This window comes from Gossypium raimondii, chromosome 1, assembly GCF_025698545.1.
Source record: "Gossypium raimondii isolate GPD5lz chromosome 1, ASM2569854v1, whole genome shotgun sequence".
Classification (NCBI taxonomy): domain Eukaryota; kingdom Viridiplantae; phylum Streptophyta; class Magnoliopsida; order Malvales; family Malvaceae; genus Gossypium; species Gossypium raimondii.
Genome location: NC_068565.1, coordinates 18189424 through 18200980, shown reverse-complemented (window position 1 = coordinate 18200980; position 11557 = coordinate 18189424). Strand labels below are relative to the sequence as shown.

At 35.0% G+C, this 11557-nt stretch overlaps 1 non-coding gene across 1 annotated transcript; it reads right to left on the bottom strand.

Annotated features, from left to right (window-relative positions):
• Positions 1 to 743: 743 nt before the first annotated feature.
• On the bottom strand, positions 744 to 850 carry LOC128033607 (small nucleolar RNA R71). The gene has a single exon (XR_008189577.1). It is a non-coding gene; the product is annotated as a small nucleolar RNA R71 (small nucleolar RNA).
• Positions 851 to 11557: the final 10707 nt, after the last annotated feature.

Sequence of the window (11557 nt, the reverse complement as noted above, 5' to 3'; positions counted from 1 at the left end):
TAGATTCGCACAAAGGGAAAAAATTGGCTCGGCAGACACTACTAGAAGCGCAAAACTGAGAAGCGATTTTTGACGCATCAAGGCGAATTAATTGTTCAGCCTAAGACGGCCCAAATTATGGATATTAATTCATAATATAATTAATTTGAAACAAATAAAAACCTACTCAACCAATAAAAACCCCCTTGGCTGCTCATTTGAAACACATCTCAACACCTCTCATCCTTTTATTATTCACTTCTCTCTCACTTTCTCTCTTCAAAACCCTTCCTTTGTTCTTCTTTTTCCCTTCCATTCCCTTGCTGATTTCCCCTCTTGGAAAAGAGCCCTTCAACCACCATTGGAAGCAGCATTCAAGTGCTCCTAGAAGCCTCAGTTCAACAAGAACAAGCAGAGAAGGAGGAGCGAAGCAAACTAGTCAAGCTTCGGAGAAACACCAGATTTGATTCTAGTTCCCTATCCTTTAATTTTTATTGTTGTTGTTATGAACATGTCTATGAATACTTGTTATGTTGATATGTTTAATTTAATTAATATGGCTTAAATTTAATTTGTGTTAGGTTGATTGCATTTCATCCACTTAAATTATTAAAATTATGTTTGTGTTGTTATAGCCTTTGGTAAGTTGTTTGATTAAGTAAAATCATGATTAAGTTATTATTGCATTATAATTGTAAGGTAACTAACATGGCAATTTAGTAGAAAGACTCCTCATGAAGTATTTCTTGCGTAGCAAGAATGCTAAGTTGAGGAACGAGATAACTGCTTTCCAACAAATGGATGATAAGTCCTTGTATGAGGCATGGGAAAGGTACAAAGAATTATTACGGAAGTGCCCTCATCACGAAATCCCTCATTGCATCTAACTTGAGACGTTTTATAACGGTCTCAATGCTCACACAAGGATGGTAGTGGACACTTCTGCTAATGGTGCTCTCCTTTCTAAGTCTTATAACGAGGCTTATGAAATCATTGAGAGAATTGCTAGCAACAATTATCAATGTCCAACCAATCGAGCAGCCTCAGGAAGACCAGTCATTGGAATACATGAAGTGGATTCACTCACTTCACTTGCATATTAGGTATCTTCAATTTCCCAATGCTTAAAAATTTTACCGCTAATGGGTTTAATAGTTTTGCAGCACAACCACCTAATCACTTTGAAAATATAGTCTATGTTTATTATGAGGAATGACATTTGTTCGAAGAATGTCCATCAAACCCAGAATCCGTGTATTACATGGGTAATCAGAACCAAAATCGAGGAAGGCAAAGACTACAATCCAATTTCTACAACCCATCTTGGCAAAACCACCCTAATTTCTCTTAGAGTAACCACGGGGCCAGACCTAGTAACAATTATGCCCAACCTAGACCGACCCAGCCACCTATTTTACCTAACAAGTTCAGAAGCAACCTTAAGCTGAAACTTCTAATGGCTTAGAAAACTTGTTGAAGGCGTACATAACAAAAAATGATGCATTAATCCAAAGCCAAGCAGCCACATTGAAAAACCTGGAAAACCAAATGGGTTAGCTTGCCATTGAACTTAGAAACCATCTATAAGGTGCTTTGCCTAGTGATACGAAAAATCCAGGAAATCTGGGATTAGAGTATTGTAAAGCATTGACATTGAGGAGCGGGAAGACGTTAAAGCCCAACACTGTCGAAGTTGAAAAAGAACCAGCTGATACTCAAGACTCAATAGAAGTTCAACTAAGTGTTGAAATTCCAATTTCACTAGAACCAGAATCTGTAAAATCTGATAAGGTAACTTCTGAACCAGTTAATTCTGATAAACTAACAACTTCGTTAGATGCAGAATTGCCACAGAAGACGAATCAACCAGTTCCAGTAAAGAAGCCTCCACCACCTTACCCTCAAAGACTTCAAAAGCAGAAGTAAGAAGTCCAGTTTAAGAAGTTTCTAGACGTACTCAAGCAACTTCATATCAACATTCTGTTGGTAGAAGCACTTGAACAAATGCCGAATTACGTCAAATTCATGAAGGATACCCTGTCCAAGAAATGAAGACTTAGAGAATTTGAGATGGTAGCCTTAACGAAGGAATGCAATGCATATCTTCAAGACAAACTACCCTCAAAGTTGAAAGATCCTAGGTATTTTACCATACCTTACAATAATGGAGCAACTTATTTTGGTAAGGCACTATGCGATTTGGGAGCAAGCATCAACTTGATGCCTATGTCCATATTAAGAAAGTTGGGGATTGATGAAGTTAGGCCTACTAAGATTACACTTCAATTAGTAGATCGATCATTAGCACATCTAGAAGGAAAAATCGAGTATGTATTGGTACGTGTAGAAAATTTTATTTTTCCTATTGAATTTGTTATTCTAGACTTTGAAACAAATAAAGAGGTGTCAATCATCCTTGAAAGGCCTTTTCTAGCAACTGGAAGGGCCCTTATCGATGTGAAGAAGGGTGAGCTTACTATGCGTATTCAAGATGATCAAGTAACATTTAATGTTTTCAAGTCTATGCGATTTCTTAACACAGTTGATGATTGTTCTGCAGTATCCGATTTACAAGAATTAATGATGGAAAGGTAACTCAACTACGTTAAGAACCCGTTGGAGCAAATTTTGACATCAAACTCTCCAAGTGATGAAGAGTGAGAGGAATACTTAGCTTTGTTAGAAGCTAACCAAAGGGGATTTAATCCGCAATCCCGCTTTGAGTTTTTAGAGTTAGAGAATACGAATTATGCCCAACCAAAAGCGACTATTGAGGAGCCACCTAAATTAGAATTCAAGGTACTTCATTCACATTTAAAATATGTTTATTTAGGTAACGCTTCTACTTTGCTTGTGATTGTTTCAGCAGAATTAATCGAAGAGCAAGAAGAAAAACTCATCCTAGTGTTGAAACAATTCTAGAAGGCTACCGGATGGACCATAGCCAATATTCATGGCATTATTCCGTCTATATGCATGCACAAGATCATCCTAGAAGATGGCGAGAAAGGAATGAGTGATAGACAATGAAGACTAAGCCCTATCATGAAGGATGTGGGAAAGAAAGAAATCATTAAGTGGTTAGATACGGGTATAATTTGCCCCATCTCAAACAGTTTGTGGGTAAGTTCAGTCTAGTGCGTGCCAAAGAAAGGAGCTATCACCGTTGCAGAGAATGAAAACAACGAGTTGATACCAACTAGAACGGTTACGGGATGGAGAATTTGCATCGATTACCGGAAGCTGAACAAAGAGACCAGGAAAGATCAGTTTCCTTTGCCGTTCTTGGACCAAATGCTGGATAGACTCGCAGGGTGAGATATTACTATTTTCTCAATGGATACTTAGGGTATAATTAGATTACAGTGGCACTAGAGGATCAACATAAAACAACATTCACATGCCCACATGGTACATTTGCATTTAGACGCATGCCATTTGGTTTATATAATACACCTACTACATTTCAAAGATGTATGATGTTAATTTTTACTGACATGGTTAAGAAGTATTTAGAAGTCTTTATTTATGACTTTTCAGTGTTTGGAGACACTTATGATGATTGATTAGCCAATCTAGCCAAGGTACTAAGGCGATGCGAAGAAACCAACCTCGTACTTAATTGGGAAAAGTGTCATTTCATGGTACAAGAAGGTATTGTTCTAGGGCATCGGATAACGAGACATGAAATCAAGGTAGATAAAGCAAAGGTGGATGTTATTGAGAAGCTCCCACCTCCAACGTCTGTAAAGGGTGTTAGGAGTTTTTTTTGGCCACGCTGATTTTTATCAGAGATTTATCAAGAACTTCTCAAAAATTTCTAAACCCTTATGCAAATTATTGGAAAAGGACACGATGTTCAAATTTGATGAGGAGTGCTTAAGAGCTTTCAATGATTTAAAGAATCGGTTAGTTTCGACACCCATAATCATCACACCAAACTGGGATTTTCAATTTAAACTAATGCGTGATGCAAGTGACTTCGTAATAGGAGTTGTTATGGGTCAGCGAAGGAACAAAGTTTTTCATTCTATCTACTATGCAAGTCAGACTTTGATGGGAGCTCAATTGAATTATACGATAACAGAGAAAAAGTTACTTGCTATTGTGTTTGCTTTTGACAAGTTTTGATCTTATCTTGTAGGTACCAAGGTGACTGTCTATACGAACCATTCGGTAATTAAGTATTTACTTACCAAGAAAGATGCCAAGCTAAGATTGATTCAATGGGTACTTCTACTCCAAGAGTTTGATCTAGAAATTCAAGATAGAAAAGGGGTAGAAAACGAAGTAGCAGACCACTTATCTAGATTGGAGCCACAATAAGGGAATTCTCCAATTATACCTATTCAGGAGACATTCCTAGATGAACACATACTGAAGGTAAATCATATCCATAATACCCCTTGGTTTGCTGATATTGCTAACTATTAACTTGTGGTTTGATGCCGATTGATAAGACGTATCATCAAAAGAAAAAGTTTCTTCACGATGTGAAGTACTATTTCTGGGAAGAACTATACTTTTTTAAAAAGTGTGCAGATCAAATGATCAGAAGATGCATGGCAGAAGATTAAGTACACAAGATTATATATCATTTCCACTTAGCTCCAAGTGGGGGACACTTCGGAGGTACACGTACTGCAACCAAAGTATTGCAAGCCGGATTCTTTTAGCCAATGCTATTCAAAGACGCGTATGCTTATGTAAAGAGTTGTGACCGATGCCAAAGGGTTGGAAACGTCACCAATAGAAATGAGATGCCCTGGACAAACATTATTAAGGTAGAATTATTAGATGTTTGGGGTATTGACTTTCTCAGTCCTTTTCCTTCATCTTTTGGTCACATGTACATATTGGTAGCAGTAGACTATGTGTCTAAATGGGTTGAGGCTGACGCATATCCGATGGACGATGCTAAGGTTGTAGTGAAGTTTTTGCAGAAGCATGTTTTCACAAGGTTTCGAACCCTAAGAGATATCATCAGTGATGAAGGGTCCCCTTTTGTGAATAAGTTGTTGAAATGGTTACTCGACAAAAATGGAGTAAAGTACAAGGTTGCCACAGGTTACCATCCGCAGACGACTGGGCAAGTTGAACTGGCAAACAAAGAGATCAAAGGCATACTTGATAAGGTAGTTTGCCCGAACCGACGAGATTGGTCCAAAAGACTGGATGATGCTTTATGGGCCTACAGGACAACATCCAAGACACCTTTAGAGATGTCACCGTATAGGTTGGTTTTTAGGAAAGCCTGTCATCTGCCCTTGAAGTTAGACACAAAGCTTATTGGGCTCTCCAACAACTCAACTTGGATATTAAATTTGCTAAAGAGAAGCAGATGCTTCAACTCAACGAGTAAGAGGAATTCTGAATGTTCTCATACGAGAATGCCAAACTATTCAAGGAAATACTTAAAAGATGGCATGACAAGCGCACTTGGGTTCGAGATTTTGAAGCAGGTCAGCAAGTCTTGTTATTCAATTCTAGATTAAGGTTCTTTCCAGGTAAGTTAAAATCACGTTGGTCTGGTCCATTGATTCACCAAGTTTATCCATACGGAGTTGTTGAACTTCAAAGTAAGGGAGGTAATTTCGAGTCAATTCTCAACGCTTAAAACATTACTGGGGGGATAAAATTTAATGGGATCAAATCTCATTCATTTTATCATATATTTAATTTTTCTTTTTTTTCATTTTAAATTTAGGGTATATTTTTTGGATTAGTATGTTTAAATAACTTCTGTCTAGGAGATTGGAACTTAAGCGGGATCGCTTGTGACCCTTCTAATCTTTCCTGGGAATTAATTTTAACATAATCTTCCAAGAAATTATTCCCTAAATGGCAAAATAAATTTTTAGTTTTTCAAATAAAAGGGTCAATTTTGATCCAAGTTTTGATTGCAACTCAATTTTCAAATTTTCTTTAAGCCTAGGTACTTAATTGAACTATTTTCAACTTTTGGTTGCTCTTTTTGTAAATATTAGAAATTAGTTGTCCTTTTTTATAAATATTTTCAAAGGCATATAGAATAAATTGTTTTATTTTAATTTAATAAATAAGATGATAATAATAACTAGTATATAATTATATTTATTATAATATATATTAATTATTATCAAGTTTATATAGAATTAGGATTAGTTTAAATTTGATCATATTTTAATTAATAGTTTTATTTTAATAAATTAATAGCAAATAATATATTAATATCCATTATATTCATTATTAATTGTTATTAACTTTGTGTAGGATTAGAACTTATAATATTTTAATTATTAATTTCTTCTAAGAATTCTAATTGAACTCCTACCCTCTTCCCTATAAATTCCACCAATCTTCTCCAATTTTTCACATCACCTTAACCAATCACCCAAACACTCACCTTGTACCACAGCTCCTATCGCACCACCGCCCAACAACTCTCCTTCGGCCAACAGCCATACACGGTCATTGCGCGCGCTTGACTCAACTGCCTAGGTCCAAAGCTCCTCACGCCCGCACCTGCTTACTGACCTAGTCGAAACACCCACCGCACACGCCCTTGCCTTGCACGTTGCTACTGTCGCTCACGTGAGGCCCTGCTGCTCCTTTGCGTAGCTACTCGAGCACCAACCCTACTGCCCATGCACGCCACTGCTGCTTTCAGCTCGCACGCTACTACTGTGCGCTGTTGTGATTCTTTTCTTTAATCCCATTCGCACCCTTGCTAGCTGCACATCCTCACTTTGCACGAACCATAAAATCAAGACACCCTTCCAACCATTCCTAAACTGACCTCTTTTGCTTTATATTTATTTTCTTTGAGTTTTTAATTTCTATATAAATGTGGTAAGAAAAAATTTTCTCCTAAATTTCAATTTTATTTAAGTATTTAATTTTTCAATTTATTGAATTATTAATATTTTATACTAATTAAAATTTTGAAAAAATATTTTTTTTCTATCTTATGTTCAGGTTAATCATGTCTCGCAAGAGAACTCCTGTCTCTGTCCAAATTGACGAATCACAAAACAAATTTCACTGTGAATAAGCCAAAGCAAGATACGAAAGCATATTCAAAAATCAACAAGTGCACCCTGAAAAAGGCTTTACACTCAAAGAAAACAACTATATCGATTTCATGGCGCACATTCGACTAATTGCTGAAGCTCTCAATTGGGAATTGTTTTGTGAGAAAAGACCGAGTGCAGATGAGGAACTAGTTCATGAATTTTATGCAAATTTGACCTCAAACGAATTAACGAAAGTTTCTGTCTGAGGAATCAAGGTACCAATAACCTCAAACGCTATTAATGAATTCTTTGAATTACCTGATTTCGAAGACAATGAATATTCTTCCTTGATGAGAAATATTGAGACTGAAAATCTTCAAGAAATTCTTGAGGAACTTACAGTTCCAGGTTCTAAGTGAATTGTGTCAAAGCAAGGAAGTCACACTTGTCGTAGAGAATATTTGACACAACTAGCAAAGGTATGGTTTTATTTCATTCGGTTTAGCTTTATGCCTATTTCACGTGGGATTACAATTTCATTAGAGCGAATGGTCTTGTTATACTCGATTTTAACTGCAAAGACCATTGATGTGGGAAAAATCATTTTGAAACAAATGTGGAATTGTGCCGCTAGACATTCTAGCCCAGCTTACTTTCCATTTACGATAACAATTTTGTGCTTGAAAGCTAAAATTCTTGCAAATGTAAAGAAGATAGGTTATAGCCAGGGCACAATCACAGATTGGACCTCTACTGAATAGCCGAAGACTCTGTTCTCTAGCAATGAGTTGAAGAGAGCGAGGATCCCGAAAAAGAAGAAGAAGAATCTCCCGCAGAGATCGAATCAATGCAGTCAGTTGAAATCCTTGATAAGGCAGAACCAATAGAACCAGCAATCGAACCTGACATATGACCTCAATGTTCAGAACTCAATCGCCTCACACAGATCTTCGAGATGAGCTGTCAAAGTTGATGGACGTAATGCAACATATGCAATGGCAGCAACAAGCTTACTGGAGATATTCAAAAATATGGGATGACTCAATGAGAAGCACTCTTACAAAAATATTCAATGACCCATTTATTTTTGTGCCTGAGTTTCCAGATTTTATATTTGAACCATGGAGTCCACTATTGAAGAAGGAACGAAGCGATTCATGCAAAAACAAAGATGATGGAGGAAAAGATGAGTCAGATTCTAATGGATCTGCAAATAAATAAAAAAGGGGGATCTTAACTTTATTTTATTTTCGTTCTTACGTTATTTAATGTTTTAGGATTAGGTTCTATTAAGATTTTTTTTAATTTATAGTATAATAAATCAAGAGGTGGAAATCATAAATAAAAATGAACAAGTTACAAAGTACAAAGTGTGGCAATAGATATATACATGTCTAGGATTGCATCTAGAGAGAGCTTGGTACTTAAGCAGTCAAATTTACTCTACTCCTCTTTTCTAGAATCCTAACTGGTATGTAGTATCTATTCACTGTTAACAATGAGGACATTGTTCATCTTAAGTAGGGGGACCGAAAAATTGAAATTATTTCCTCTCAGAATAAAATTTTCTTTTAATTATGATTAGGTTATATTTTGTTCAAAATTTTGAAATTTTGTTAAGTATGCTAAACTTCAATATAAATAAAGTTCGATTCTTTCAATAATTTTTATGTTAGCTAAATTATGACATAAATGTATTTTTAATAAGCATGTAAATCATACCATAAAATTTTTAGTTCCTTAGGAAAGTTAGGCTTGCATGAAAGTTTAAGTCTCTAGAATTGACATAGTAGTTTCTTGAGGCGAAATCCTAGGAAGCATGGAATGTTGAAAATGATTTAGGCAAATTTTGTTTAGACTGTTTGAGCCTTTCAATCCAACTTCGATGAATTTTTATCCCTTGAAATCCAACTTTGAGACTATATGGCATAATTTTATTTGAACCCTTGCAATAATTAGCCATCACTTTTCTCTTAATTATCTTTAAATTGTCCGAAACACTAGACTCAGTACTATTCAGAATGTTCTTTGAAAATAAGTTTGGAGGAGTTGAAAAGAAGTATCAAATGCTAAAAAAAACTTGTAGTACATACAGCAAAATGCTCATGAAAAAAAAAAGAAAAGAACAAAAAAAAGAGAAGAGCATACGTACTTGAAAGAAAATAGATGTACAAAAGAGTATGCGAAAGCAAAATAAGTTAGTGTATTGAAGGTAAATATTCAGAAGGTCCGATTGAAGCTGAGTCTAGGGCTTTAAGCCTAAATTTATCTATCTTTTACCTACCCCTAGCCTAGCCACGTTACAATCTATTTAAAAGACCTATTGATCCAAGTTTTTGTGCTACCTACATTAGTGGAGAGAAATTGCTATGTTCAACATATGAAGACATAAATTAAACTTAATGATTGCAACTTAATCTTGAATAAAGGAATAAAATCAAATTGGTAGGAATTTAACATGTCTTTATTAAGAAAGCATTCAGTCTATTTCTGCTATCATAAGAATAATTGAGATTAATTTGAAAGATATGTATACTTAAGTAGCGCAAATCTCAAATTCTTATTCTTAAGCTTAAGTATACTAAATTCATAATTTTGGGAAGAATGTTGTTCTGAAGGAATTTTTCAATGGTGTTTCTGAGAAATTCTTTTCAATTTGTGCATTACTCGGGGCAAGTAATGAATTAAGTTTGGGGTGTGGAAACACGAAAATATACACACTTTTTCATGCCCTTTTTAACTCAAATTCATGCAGTTTCGGTAAACTTATTGTCGAAAAATATATAATAATTATAAAATAATTAAATTTCACTTCAATTTATAACATGTTGGATTTTAATTAATGTTATATTAACTTTTGATTAATTTTGATCACTTTCGATAGATTCGCACAAAGGGCAAAAATTGGCTCGGCAGACACTACAAGAAGCGCAAAACCGAAAAGTGATCTTTGAAGCTTCAAGGTGAATTAATTTTTTAGCCTAAGATGGTCCAAATTACGGATATTAATTCATAATATAATTAATTTTAATTTAAATCCAATTTACTTTGGATTGAATAAATTATTATTAATTAATTATGGAAAGAGGCCTAGTTGAGCTAAACCGAGAAAATCGATCCAACCGAGCATTGGGCAACCCAAAACTATCCCACATGCTGACCCAATCAGCTTGTTTAGCTGATTATTTGGCTTGCAAAATAGCCCTTGAATAATCCCTGAATTTGCATTCAAACCCCTCCACTATTCATGCATTTCTAGATTTTCCCCTACCTTAAAATAGCAAGTTTGAAACCTTCAAACCTACCACATGTGTTGCCGGCCATGCGGGGACCTTATGGCTGCTGATTTTTGCTATTTTTTGCAGCCTACTCAACCTATAAAAACCCCCTTGGCTGCTCATTTGAAACACATCTCAACACCTCTCATCCTTTTATTCTTCACTTCTCTCTCACTTTTTCTCTTTAAAACCCTTCCTTTGTTCTTCTTTTTCCCTTCCATTCCCTTGCTGATTTCCCCTCTTGGAAAAGAGCCCTTCAACCACCATTGGAAGCAGCATTCAAGTGCTCATAGAAGCCTCAGTTCAACAAGAACAAGCGGAGAAGTAGGAGCGAAGCAAACTAGTCATGCTTCGGAGAAACACCAGATTTGATTCTAGTTCCCTATCCTTTAATTTTTATTGTTGTTGTTATGAACATGTCTATGAATACTTGTTATGTTTATATGTTTAATTTAATTAATATGGCTTAAATTTAATTCGTGTTAGGTTGATTGCATTTCATCCACTTAAGTTATTAAAATTATGTTTGTGTTGTTATAGCCCTTGGTAAGTTGTTTGATTAAGTAAAATCATGATTAAGTTATTCTTGCATTATAATTGTAAGGTAACTAATGAATTAATTATTTAATCATGTTGAAATTGTAATTAATTAACACAATACTTAATTAGTGCATGTTTAATCTTCTAAGGTAGCTGAGGGTTAAGTTAGCGACGATATTAGACGGTACATTAGCCTTGCATAACTTGCAAGATTATTGTGATTGAATTGTTTCAAGGTAGGAATACATTGTTCCCTCACTTAATCTTTTATGTGCTCATTAAGATTGATTAATTGTTTGAATAGGCATTAGAAAATGTTCAAGAGATTAGTTAATTTAATAGGTACGTATGAGTAATAGTTAGCAAATTACCGAGTTGTCGTGAATTTATTCGTAACAACATGAACATGAGTTTTGTAATTCTAAATTAAGAAATGTAATTAATCTAACACAATTATATCATCTTGATTAAAATCATCTTTTGAAATCATGCATTGGAACTTTTTTTTACTTGGTTAAATTTTAGTTTTTAATCACTTCTTCAAAATCAAAATATTTTTCTTCACCAAAGTGTTTTAATTGCATTCATAAATAAATTCTTTTCACAGTCCCTATGGGTACGATAACTCGACATTTACTTTTCATTTTATTACTTGTTACGATTGTGTACACTTGCACATTTTCATCATTCCAGCACCACCCTTGTATTTTGACCCCAATCATTTAATCATTATACAAAAAAATATTTTTTTAAAGATGGAGGGTA